Consider the following 13,381-nt stretch of genomic DNA (forward strand, 5'->3'; position numbering starts at 1 on the left):
TGTTAATACCTCTGTGATTATTTCTGATCCCTCTGCCAATGAAGGTCAATCATCTTGATTACTGTGAGCCCCAAAAGCTTGAAATCTCTACTGTTTGTTTCCCATCGATATGTCAGCATTCATCTCAATTGTAATTTTAAATAATGAAACTATCTCCTTTACTGGTGAAGTGGGCTAAAGAAACATGAATAGTACTGGATAATGATATTTATTAAATTTCTGGTTTTCTTTCTTATTCTGCCAAAGAAGAGGTTTTCCTTTTCTGACTCACAAAGAAACCTTCCTGAAGCTCAGATATAGAAATAAGGATTTGCCTTTTGATTATATTGGCATAGCACTTCCCCAGAGAAGGAAATTTCCTCTACTGGTACCAATTATCATGATATATTCCAACTTACAGTTTTAGAGAATTGCGTAGAGTAGTGACATGTAACTCAAAATAGAAAAATGAGATAACTAAAATATAATCAAGATTCCTTTGAGCAACACTTTGACTAGAAAGCAACACATTAACAGTAACTATATTCCATTGAATTTTTATAAATTTTGTTTCAAATTCCCAATTATATTTTAATCTGGTTCAGGGATGCTGTCTACAGTCTAGAGTACCAAGAGATTAAGTAATTTGCCTAACGTTTCAAAGCCCAGGGAAAGAATTTGAACACAGATCTTCCTGCCTTTTGGGACAGCTTTCAACCCACTATATTGTACTGCCTAAACTCTGAATCTCAGATTCTCTTTTAGCTGAGTGAAAAGTTTTTTGTTTTTCTTTTGTTATGAACATCAATTTAATTCTACTGGAATACTTTGGGACATTGAATTATCCTTCCAAAATAAAAAAAAAAAACATTAAGCTTTAAAAATCAAAGGCAGTTTCTTGAATTAATGACCAAACATTTAAATCTTATGATGTAGCCCATAGAAAGTCCAGATTGAGGCCAGGCAGACCTAGGTTTTAGTCCTATCTCTGATACATACTGGTTGTGTGACTGGACAAGTCACCTTACCTCTCAAGGGTTTAGGCAGCTAAGACTGTACATTGCAGAATTACTCTCCCATATTGTAGTGACTACAACTACTCCCAAGTGCCTGTAGGAGTAGGCAGTTGGGAGCACAACCTATTTCCTCTTATTTTTCATTAAGAACTACTTATTTAGAGCAAAAACTGTTTTTTTTTATGTCTTTTCTTCTTAAACATTTGGCTAAACTAGCTGTGAGGATCCCGACCCCCCCATTTAATTGTTTTCCCTTTCTCTTAAGTGATTGGGATTTGTGCTTTAACTTTTTTATTTTTATGTAAACAAGAATTTTCATTTCACATTCTGTGATCCTCTGTTTTCTTGTTTTGTTCTTAGGGTAGGGAATATCTTTTACCTTTTAGCATTCCAGAACATAAGACAGTGTCAAGCATACATTAGGTGCTTAATAAATGTTTACTGGTTGACTGAAAATCCACAGACATTACTTTTCAGTAATTTCTTTGATGTACCATTTAATTTGTTTAATAATATAATCTTTAATATCTATATTATATAATGTCTGAAGAACATCTTGGTTAAAATAATATGAAATACTGGTCTAAACTGCCTTTTTGCCAGTTTTTCCAGGAAAAAAAACTGCTTTTGTCAGATAATAAGTATAATCTTACCTCAGTAGTTGTGGTCTTTAGATTCAGACATGTGAGTGATATAGGCCTGGCATCAGGAACATTTAAGTACAAATTCAAACTCAGATACTTACTATCTGATGACAGTAAGTCATTTAACCTCTACCTGCCTCACTTTTTCCATCTGTAAAGTGAGAGTAATGATATCATATTCCTTCAAGGTTGTTATAAGGTCAAATGAGATAATAATTGCATACCTCTTGTCATAATGTCTGACACATTGTCAACAATATATAAATGTTAGATATTTGCTTTTTGCCTTTATCAGCACAAGACTGCTAAGACTACTTCTATGTGTTATAGACTAATTGATCTCTCTATGTTTTAACCAGAAGCAAATAATTTGGATAATTATTGCATTGAAGAACAGTTTGAGATCTGGCATTGGTAGGTCCTCTTCCTTCCCAATTATTATTTTTAAATTTCCTTTGAGAACACAATTCCAAAAGTCTCATGAGGGAAAATGTTAGACACATCCTGAGAAAAAACTGATGGAATCTGAATGCAGATTGAAGCATGCTATTTTCAGTTTATTTTTGTAGTTTTTTCCCCATTTGTTATGTTTCTTCTTTCACAATATGACTGAAATGGATATAAGTTTTATATGATGCATATTATATTACATGCATCAAATTGCTTCCCATCTTAGGAAAGGGGGAAGTCTTGGGAGGGAGAAAATCTGAAGCTCAGAATTTTATTTTAAAATGAATGCTAATGGGGACAGCTAGGTGATGTGGTGGATAGAGCATTAACCCTGGAGTCTGGAGGACCAGAATTCAAATCCAACCTCAGACACTTAATAAGGGAAGGGGAAAAGAACTTGGGCAAGACACACAAAGCTCCATTGCCTTAAATAAATAAAAATTTTAAAATGAATGCTAAATTTTGTCTTTACATGTATTTGGAAAAAATAAAATACTATTTAAAAGAAAACAATTCCTTTGATATCTTTGACCTCTTGTTATTTCTCCCAGTTCATTTTTATTGGTCTAACAATGCATTTTAAAACACTCTAGGTTTTAATGTCATTTTTATTTCATTGATTCACTCTAGCAATTAACAACTAATGCTTCTCCATTTATTTAAGTCTATATTTCTGTGAAAAAAAGAAAAATTGTATTTGAAGAGCTCTTGTTTAGAATTCAGAAGACCTAGGGTGGCTAGGTAGCACAGTGAATAGAGCACTGGCCCTGGAGTCAGGAGTACCTGAGATCAAATCTGGCCTCAAACAATTAATTACCTAGCTGTGTGGCCTTGGGCAAGCCACTTAACCCCATTTGCCTTGCACAAAAGCCTAAAAAAGAAATTCAGAGGACCTACATTCAAATCTTGCCTCAATCATTTTTTTTTCTGTATGGTCGTGAACTAATAACCTGGGCATTCTGAATCTTAATTTTCTCATCTTAAAAAAGAGAACTTAGTCTAGATGGTGTCTAAGATCCTTTCTACCTCCAAATTTATAATCCTATGAACTAACAATGAGCAAGGATACAATGAGCAGATGACCTCAGCATTCATATGATTTGTAGCAGGTAATATATTCTTGTCATTTCTTTTTAAGGTGAGAAAGCAGAGACTGAAGAGTTAATGTGACTTACCCAAGATTATACAGGTAAGGAGTGGTAGAGTCAAAATTACAATCAGACTTAAGATTTTTACTTTAAATTTCATAATTTTTTTCATGAAACTGAGTTATATTAAACTGACATCAAAATTCAGAGTATTTAACTAAGTAATTATCTCTAAGGTATCTTTCAGTTCTTAAAAAATGATGAATCAACAAATTAATGAGTCTCTGGATTAGGTGAAGGAGGAAACCAAAGATACATGAGACAGCTTTCCTGCTACATATATATGTATATATATATATGTATATATATATATATACATATATATATATTTACCTCAGTTTCCTTCAAAAATATGGATAAAATATCATTTTCTGTGCAGGGTTGTTGTGTAGATTAAATTTAAAAATATTTATAAAGCACTTAGCAGAATTGTCTAGCATTTAGTAGGTACTATAACTATGCTTACCCTGATATCTTTGGGAGCTAGGGGAGTTGCTATGGTTTAATGTGAATGCTATGTCCCTCTGTTGGGAAAGGGGGCAGTAAGAATTAGGCTTAGAATGTGTATTTAGGTGTGTATAAATATATAAAGTTTTACATTCATAAATTTTATATATATAGATGTATATATAGATACATACACACACCATTTAAGATAATGGCAGACACTATTGGGTAGGCAATTCAAGACCACTCAGAAATAAGGGAAAAGAAAAGAGTATCACAAAAGCAGACTCTTCATCTTCACTGAGAATTTGGTATGATCTATTTATTTGACACAAGTTCCTTATTAATTAACACCTCTAAATTTATCCTGACAGCAAGATAATATAGTTATCACTGAAATTTATCAATTTACACTTCATACCTGGGGTAGAAATCTATACCAGATTCACTGAAGTAATTTAGTTACTGAAGACATATCCCCCCCAAAAGCTATGTTCTTTTCTTATTTTATTTTTTTTCCAGTTAGAAGTTTATGGTCTTGGACTGAGATGAAGAGGGGGGAGGCTGAAATCCAGTGTCCTTGACTGCCCCACAGGCTTCCCTTTCCATTGACTGACTCATTTTAAAAATTCCTGTGTCAACAGCCTTGAACACTAACCTTTATAATGAAATAAAATAAATGGTTTGTATGACATTTTGACTTCTTGTTTTGTTCCTAAGTATGTATGCATGAAAACAATACAATTACAAGTTTCAATTTCAAAATCCAATTATAAGTAAAGATAGTTTCCAACATTAATTTTCTGCAAGCTCTGAAGTTCCACATTTTTCTCCTTCCCCTGCTTTCTTTCTCCCTTCCCCTTGACAATGAGTAATCTGACAAAGGACTATACATGTACTGTTTTAAACACATTTCCAAATTAGTCATGTTGTGAAAGAAGCATCAGAACAAAAGGAGGAAAAACACAAAAAGGAAAAAGCATAAAACTTATTTTAAAAAAAACTTGGTCTACCTTCAAACTCTGTAGTTCTTTCTCTGAATATGGATGGTATTTTCCATCACAAGTCTTTTAGAATTGTCTTTGATCATTGTACTACTGAGAAGAGCTAAGTCTATCATAACCAATCCTCACACATTTTTTCTATTAATGTGCACAATCTTCTCTGATTCTCTTCTCTTCACTCAGCATCAGTTCATGTAAGTCTTTCCACACTTTTCTGGTCTGCTTATTCATTTCTTACAGAACAATAGTATCCCACACATTGAACACAATTTGTTCAGTCATTCCCCAATTGGTGAGTATTTCCTCAATTACCAATTCTTTATCACCTCAAAAAAAGAGCTCCCAAAACTACATTCTATTCCTCAGTTATTTTTTCTGAATTCTTTTCCGACTTAGGTGGGAAGAAATTTGAAAAGTACATTCTCTATCATTATTAAACATTCACTTGTTTTCTAAAGGATAACTCAAACCATTCTAGGTTAACCAATGTTTATGATGAATCTGAAGGTGTTATTGATTTGTATACAACACACACACACACACACACACACACACACACACACACACACACGCATTTTCTTTATCAAAGTTTAAATTGAGAGACCCTGTGGAACATCAGTAGTCAAAGAGGTGAATTGAGATGACCCAATTTCCATTTTAGCTTGCAGACAAACTAAATTATTAACTAGAAATAGATGGAATGCATACAAAATATTCAACAAATTTAAGGGGCATTTTGATTTGCCCATTTAGAGGCTTAAAATCAGATTCCAATCTATTTTTGTCAGTGATTAACAGCATTCTCTATTACCTAAGTTAGAAATCATGGAGTAATCTTTCCTCTTCTCTTTCTTTTATTTATGATCTGTCACCAAGTCCTTTAAATTCCATTTTTAAAATGGTACTTAGTTTAATTCTTTTTTATATACTTTTTTCATTGCTATACATTCCATCTTCATCTCTGCTTCAATGCTTTTTCTTAAGCTGCTTCCTTTACCTTTCTTCTTCCCTCAGCCTAGCAACATCCCACACAGACTTCTTCATGATTCATTTCATAGTCTCCCTTCATATCACAAAAGACAGAAATGATCAATTGTAGATGGTTTGTGGAAAGGCTGGTATTGATGATGGAGCTGTGAATTGGTAGAGCTAGTTTGAGAAAAAAAACTTGGACTTATGCGGGTTTTTTTTTAATTTTTAAAGTGACTAATGTGTTCTCAACTGTGGCCCTGAGATTCTACTGTGAGACCTTAACTCCAGGGAGCTCATGAACATTTTTAAAAAAGGCTCCAAATCCACAGAAATATGTACAACAGCACTTTTTATTACTTCAAAGAACTGGAAACAAAATGGATGTCTATAATTGGGAAAATGGATAAACCCATTGTCATAAATTAATACAATGGAATATCATGATGCAGTAAAAATCCATGAATTTGATGAATACAAAGAAGCATAGAAAAACATGACTGATGCAAAACAAAGCTGAGTTGGCAAGGGAAGGAAAGGGGAAAGGAGAAGACAATGTAGACAATGACCACACTACTCCAAACAGAAAGAAAAACAACCACCAAACAATTGAAAAGGAAAGTTGCAAAATAATAAAGAAGTTTGATCTCAAGAGATATAAGATGACATCCACAGATAAGGAAGATTACAGCTAATATCAGATTTTTTTTCAATGCCTTGATCAAAAAGATTTTCTCTTTTTCTTTTTGGAAAAAAAATTCTTTGTGCTAGGAATTAGTACTTTGGGAGGAAAGGAGACTATAGTAGAAAATCTAGATAATATAAAAATGAAAGACATCAATAATCTCTAAAAGCAAACAAAAAGTTTATTTATTTAATAAAATGTTTTCTTCTCTCTGAGTTAAATATTCATTCCTCTCTTTTGGACTACACAAAGCATTTATTTTGATATTTAAAACTAAGAACTTGCCTTAATGAGTCCATTCAAAGAAAGAAAGTAATTTTTGTCTCTACTACAGATCCTCTCTCTCTCTCTCCTACCTCCACCTTATTTGGCAGAGGTTACCTCAAGGCCTGTCTCCACTATTAAAGATTATTATCATAGGCTTATTCATATATTGATCTACCCTGTCAAATAGATAAGTATCTATTAATTACTCACTATGTGACAGATATATGTGATGCTATTAAGCTCTGGAAGAGCTTCTGGAAGGAAAAAAATCAAGTAGAAAGAGAACCCCTGCCTTCAAGGAACTTATACTCTAACAGGGAAAGTAAACACACCAAAGGAAGCTGAAAATAGGGCAGGAAGAAAGAACATACTATCCTGGGTATTTTCCTTAAAATGGAGGTTCTAAGAAGAACAGCCAATCAGAAGAGCTTGCTGAATTCGCATTCTCATTGCAAACCCCTTGTTTCACTTGTTCTATTTTGGCACACAATTAGAATGGTTGTCAGATCCTTGAAGTTGAGGCCATAGTCTACCATGAGGCTTGGCACAGTTCTGAATACATTATAAATACTCAAGAAATGTAACTGAATAATGAATGGATGGCCCAATTTATAAGAATCCAATGATTTGGAATAAGTAAAGTGATTTGTTTTGATTATAAAGACATATACATATATAAATATATCTATATCTATCATCTAGAGAGAGATAGAGATAGAGATAGAGACAGAGACAGAGATAGAGATAGAGATAGAGATAGATAGAGATAGAGATAGAGATAGAGTTGGAGATAGAGACGGAGATAGAGACGGTTGGAAACAGAGACGAAGACAGAGATGGATACAGAGACAGAGACAGAGATCGAGATAGAGACAGAGATAGATAGAGATATAGAGATAGAGATAGATATAAATATATATGTAACCACCAAGTGACACTATTAAGAATTATTGAGATATCAGTAACCTCTGGGACTGGTGGGTCTATCAGTGAATGACTGGGACACCCATTATCCCTCCTTTTAGGAGGGTAGGTCCTCTTAATACCTCTCTTTCTTTCTTATGTGGCTGACTCCCTGATGCTCTTTGATCAAGTCTCTGAATGGAGACCAAAAGACAAATTACATTATTTTATTTTCCTTTGATCAATAAATAAAACTTTCTATTCACCTTTAATAGAAGTCTTTCAAGGACTATATGACTTCAAAGCTACCTTTAATAAATTACATTGCCTCATTAATCATTGGAAGATGTTAGATTTGAAATTTTAACAATTTAGAGATTCTAAATAGAAAAAAAGCTAAAGAACCAATGGGATTAACTACATCCTTTAAAATAGTCTAACCTTCATATGGATTAAGAAAAGAAATCACTCTCAGCTTTTTTCCCCCTTCATAAAATCCAGGGAATTTTTTAAAAAAAAAAAATAATATTTACATTCTAACATTAAGGTTATGCAAGAATCTTTGTTATTAATATTATATCAGACAGCCATTAGCATTTATTGAGCATCTACAAAGCAGCAAGCACTACACTAAGCATGGAGATACAAATAAAGGCAAAAGATAGACTATTGTTCCTGAAGAGCTCATATCATGTAGGACACTGGAGTCAGTACTGAATTTAGAGTTGGGAGATCTGGGTTCAAATTCTGAATCTGCCTTCAAGAGCTCAAGTTTAATTAATGTCTTTCTAGGCCTCAGTTGGCTCAAATTTAAAATGAAAGTGCTAGGCTCGGTGGTTTCAAAGGTCTCTTTCATCTCTAAATCTTTGGTCCTAAATTCATTACTTGTATCAATTTAGAGTTTTAGCTCCTCAAAGGCAGACATCATTTAAAAAAAATATCTCCTCAGTACTTTGATTGCTCTTTACTCACAGTGAAAAGGAAGTCCCTAGCAAGAAATTTTCTCTACTAATGCAGATTGGTACACTTTATGCCACTTCCTATTTAAGAGGCATAACTATAGAATTGAAGTACAGCTAGTGGAATTCGAATGCCCCTGGGCAAGTCACTTAACCCTTTTTGCCTCAATTTTTCATCTGTAAAATGAGACAGAGAAGGAAATGACAAAACATTCTCATATCTTTGCCAAGAAAATCCCAAATGGAACCATGAAGAATAATCCATGACTGAACAACAGAATTGAAAAGTTCTTGCCCAAGGTCAAATAGCCAAGATGTGTCAGAACTAAGTCTTGAAACCAAATTATCCTGGTTTCTAGAGCAGTTCTCTATTCACATAGACTCATTGCTTCTTGCCTTTAAACAAAAAATTTAAACCCAGGAACTAAATCCTAGAAATGAAATAACTTTTCCAAAAACTCTTCATTGTAACAAATTAAAATAATACTAAATTTAATCCAACAAAAATTTAAATTAAATACTTTTGTGTGTAAAGTACAGGGATGAAAGCTATCATGGTACATAAACAAATTACTATTATTTAGACTAATCTGTGATAAGGGCAGAAGAAAAACACACATGATGAAATATGTGAACTCTATGGTGGGAAAGGGGACAGGAAAGAAGATTGATCAGAATTCAATAAGAATGATGAAGTAATATCAGTCTCATGATGAGGAAATACTTTCAGTAAGGGTACAGAGACAAAAAATTTTGGCACAGAATGCAATCCAGTTTGATTGAACCATTTAGAAAGTAGCAAGATGGAAAGATAGAGCAGGACTACCCAGTAGGCACCATATTATCAATGAAAGATGAATCAGATAAATGCTAAGGATGATGTACTAAAGGGAAAGTGCAAGCTGAGGGACTCCCAGACAGGTCTTTAGATGATAATGAAGGTTTATTATTATCCACTTAGCTGTGAAAAACGAGAGAGGTGAAGGGACAGAATTAGATGAACTTATTAACTTACAAAATAAAAAAGATAATAGAGAGGGGAAAGATTAAAATAACATTAGTAATTCATGGAGAGATAGAATGAGAGAATGAATGTAATAGTAATAATAGTAAGGTTAAAAGGAAGAATAGGTATGGGGAAGTTAGAATAATGTATGGTTTTAGTCATGTTGTGTTTGAGATATTGAAAGGAATAGTGACTAGATGTAATTTCCATGTGATAGGGAAATCCCAAGCAGAGAAACTCCCTATCTCAAGACTGATCAATAACTTCACTGCGCTATGATATCTAAGATTATCTTGAGAAATGAGAGTTTAAAAAACTTAACCGAGGTACACACCACCAATAAGTATCACAGCCAGGGCCCAAACCAGAAGTCCTCTTAGTTTTCAGTTCATTTCTTTATGCACCATACTACATGCTCTTTAGCAGGAAAAGTGGCTGCCAAAATTAAAACAAAATAATCATAACAGCATAACCAATTAACAAGAATCAGTTCCTGTAATACCTTCAAAATAGTCAAATATAAGTTGGTGCATAGTTCTAATCAGAAATACAGATAGAGAAAAACTATAGGAAGCTAAATTCCATGAATTTTGAGACACAAAGGAAGTCGAGACTTATCTAGTCCAGTCCTAAGATTTTAGATATCAGGAAAGTGAAGAATAGGGAAATTAAATTACTTGCCTGTGATCACACTGGTGGTAAAGAGTAGAGTCAGGATTGAATCTATATCTGCTAACTCCAAATTTATTGCCTTTTTTTCTATAATAACATTTCATGGAAAATCTGGAGCTTATGAGAGATCAGAACTGGAGATAATGGTATGAAAGTCACCTAAATGGAATGCATGTTTGAAATCCTGAAAGGAAATGAGATTGCTAAGAAAGAGTAAAGGGAAGAGTACTTGAGGAACCACCTATCTTAAGGTGATAAAAAAGGAATAAGGACCTCTAAAAATGATTTTAAAAAATCACTAAGAGCCATGAAGCAAACATCCTGACAGTAATCATCACATACTACTCAGGAGTAGTCCCCATCTAAGCCACAGCAGAAAGTGGATCTAGCCCAAGAGGCCCCCCATGTAGGCTAAAGGCATAGTGTGAAAAGCATTGTCCCCAATAGCTCCCAAGTCAATCAAGATAGAGACTATAAAAAGATACAGGCAGAAACAGAGTTCAAGAATCAAGAAACTTAGTCAGTAACACACAAGTCTAGACTACAAATACCATGGAAAATCTTATTTCTTAGAATATAGAAATGTTTTGCACTCTAAGTAGGTCCCTTAAAAATATGGACTTTTTTTGCCTCTCTTTATTTCCCCAACTCTTGGCATAGTACTTGCAAACAGTAGATGCTTACTGTTCATTGACTTTAAACAGTTCTACTATTACATTTTGTTTAAAAAGAAACCAGTAGAGAGGGAATTTCAAAATTAATGACACAGAGAAATTAGATAATAAATGGAGAAAATTTTTGAGAAGATAGAATGAGACATAATCAAGGAAGAAAATATCCTCACTGATTCTTAGACATTAACCATAAGTCTTTTCAAAACAAAATCCATGTAGTGACACATTTTTCATTCTGTGCTAGGCAAGGCTTTTCCACAACTCTCATTATCACCATTAATCAGACATTTTGCTTCACACTTAAAAAAAAAAAAACTTGATTTAATTACACATTTGTCTCAATAGACTGAGAATTTATTAGCTTCAAAACTTTAAAGTTTTTTTTTTAGGCTTTCCATTCTCTGAAGGTTTTAAAGAAAATGGAAAGACAAGCTGTACTCTTCCAACAGACTAGTCCAGCATTTCCTTTATTATGTTGAATGCAGCTTCCATTACTACAATTTGCATTAATTATCCATAACAACTAGTAAGTCCTTAGAAAGCCCACATGCCTTTTGGAGCCAAAAGCTTCTATATTTAGGATGTTTAGCTATTCCCTCCCCCCACTCCCATCATGGTTCTGGTCCTTGTATCTCAGCATAAATTTTCCTAGAGAACACTGGGAATGAAAAATCAGACCAAGAGATCAAGGGAGTTAAAGAAGATTTCCCTTACCCTACTGTTAAGAGACAGACTCCCCATCTAGAATTGAAAACTGCTCCCAACACAGGGCCACTCTTAATAAGGCCCAGAGCCCTCCACCTCATCTCTGACTATAGTTAGAAGATCATAGAACAAATGTATCCCCCTGAGTTTTTCTGAAGCACAAACTTATTTTAAAGGTTCTAAAGAATATTTGACTAGAAACTGGGTTTTATTCTAGTAACATAAAATAGAGAACATAGGATAAAAGAAGGAAAGAAGGAAAGAAGGGAGGAAGGAGAGAAGGAAGAAAAGAAGGAAGGAAGTAAAGTAGGAGGGAAAGGCAAAGAAAGGAAACAATAGGGAAAAAAAGGGAAAGGAAATGAAAGGCAAAGAAGAGATGAATAGGAACAAAAAAGAGGAACCAAAAAGATTAGGAGGTGTTTGTAGATAGCAAATAATCAATTTGTTGAGAGAACAAAGCCTCTAAAAGGCTGTTATAAAATAAGGTTGACCTGGTAGATCAGAGCCATCCTTTAATGGGCTATGAATTCCTGATTAAAGAATCTGAATTTTATGCTCTTGGTAATGGGAAACAGGGACAATTTTTTAGTAGTGAAATGACATGGTCAGAGATGTGGATTAGGGATATTAAACTGAAAAATCACATGTAATATGGGTTCAGGTCAGAGAGGGAAAGATGGAAGGAATGGGAGCAATGAAGAGAGAAGTATAAATGGAAAGTCAAGTAATGAATCGATTAGCATTTTAAATATCTATTATGTGTTATTTAAGTGCTGTAGATACAAAGAACTGGGGATACAGAAGAAAGTAGGCAAAAACAGTTCCTGACCTCTTAGCTCATAATCTAATGAGAGGCAAAAAGGCTAACAAAAATGTATTTTAAAAAAAACTGTGTAGGGACCAAGTAGGAAATATTCATCAGAGAAAACAATTAAGAGGGATCAGGAATAGTTTTCTTTATAATTTAGATAAGATACTTGAAGGAAGTCCTTATTCAATGAACAGTCTACCTACCAATCAGAAAATGATAAAAACAATAAATTTTCATTTAATGACTTTCCAGAATTCATAGGTGATATATCAGCAGCATGGTTTCTATGGAGAGGAAAGTTCCAAATAATTGGGAGATAAATTACTAAACTTCTGAGCTTGAACCACTTCTCAGGCTGCCTAATATCAGATGGACATCCCAGTAGGACATGAATTTATAGCTGAAGAAGACTCTAAAGGCTACCTAGTACAACCCCAGAATTTCACAGATGGAAATGAGGACCAGAGCTGTTAAATAATTTGTCTGAAGTCACAGAATCATTGGACATTTATTAAGCATCTACTCTTTGCCAACATATGGTTGAAATACAAGAATGCAATGGGTTGAAACAAGAATGAACAGTGGTAAAGACATGGAAACAGTAAATATCTTATTTTTCATGAAATCAGTGTGTTAAGGTCAAGAAAGAGATGCAATGATAGGCAATTGGATAAGATGAATAGATGGAGAGAAAATTTTCTTTCCAAATGAGAAGAGCTCAATATATTTAGATAAATGCACTTCCCTACTGTCTTTCCAGAGGTTAATTCATCAAGTATTTATGAAGTACCAAGCACTGTATTGTTCAATTGTGCTAGATTACCTTGATTTACATTTGTTTATTTGTTTTGACAGCTAGGTCTCATAATGATGTTTGTCCTCCATTTTTTAAGATCATGACATCTGAGAGATGCTATCATGAGAAGCACATGAATTGGATTTAAGTGGGGGAGGAGGCTGTTCTAAGTCACCTGCCTCACTTTTTCCTCTGGAACCATCTGGGGCCAGTGGCCAGATATAGATTACGATGCTTGGAGATAGA

The 13,381-nt window shown here is 33.9% G+C and overlaps 1 protein-coding gene and 1 long non-coding RNA gene across 8 annotated transcripts in view; one reads left to right on the plus strand and one right to left on the minus strand.

Moving 5' to 3' along the window:
• KCNC2 (potassium voltage-gated channel subfamily C member 2) overlaps positions 1-13,381 on the minus strand; it is a 314,800-nt gene that overhangs the window by 165,543 nt on the left and 135,876 nt on the right. The window lies entirely within an intron of this gene.
• LOC141514961 (uncharacterized) lies at positions 1,946-4,368 on the plus strand. The gene is made up of 3 exons (XR_012476166.1): positions 1,946-2,053; positions 3,228-3,278; positions 4,207-4,368. It is a non-coding gene; the product is annotated as an uncharacterized LOC141514961 (long non-coding RNA).

This window comes from Macrotis lagotis, chromosome 2 (genome assembly GCF_037893015.1).
Source record: "Macrotis lagotis isolate mMagLag1 chromosome 2, bilby.v1.9.chrom.fasta, whole genome shotgun sequence".
Taxonomy (NCBI): domain Eukaryota; kingdom Metazoa; phylum Chordata; class Mammalia; order Peramelemorphia; family Peramelidae; genus Macrotis; species Macrotis lagotis.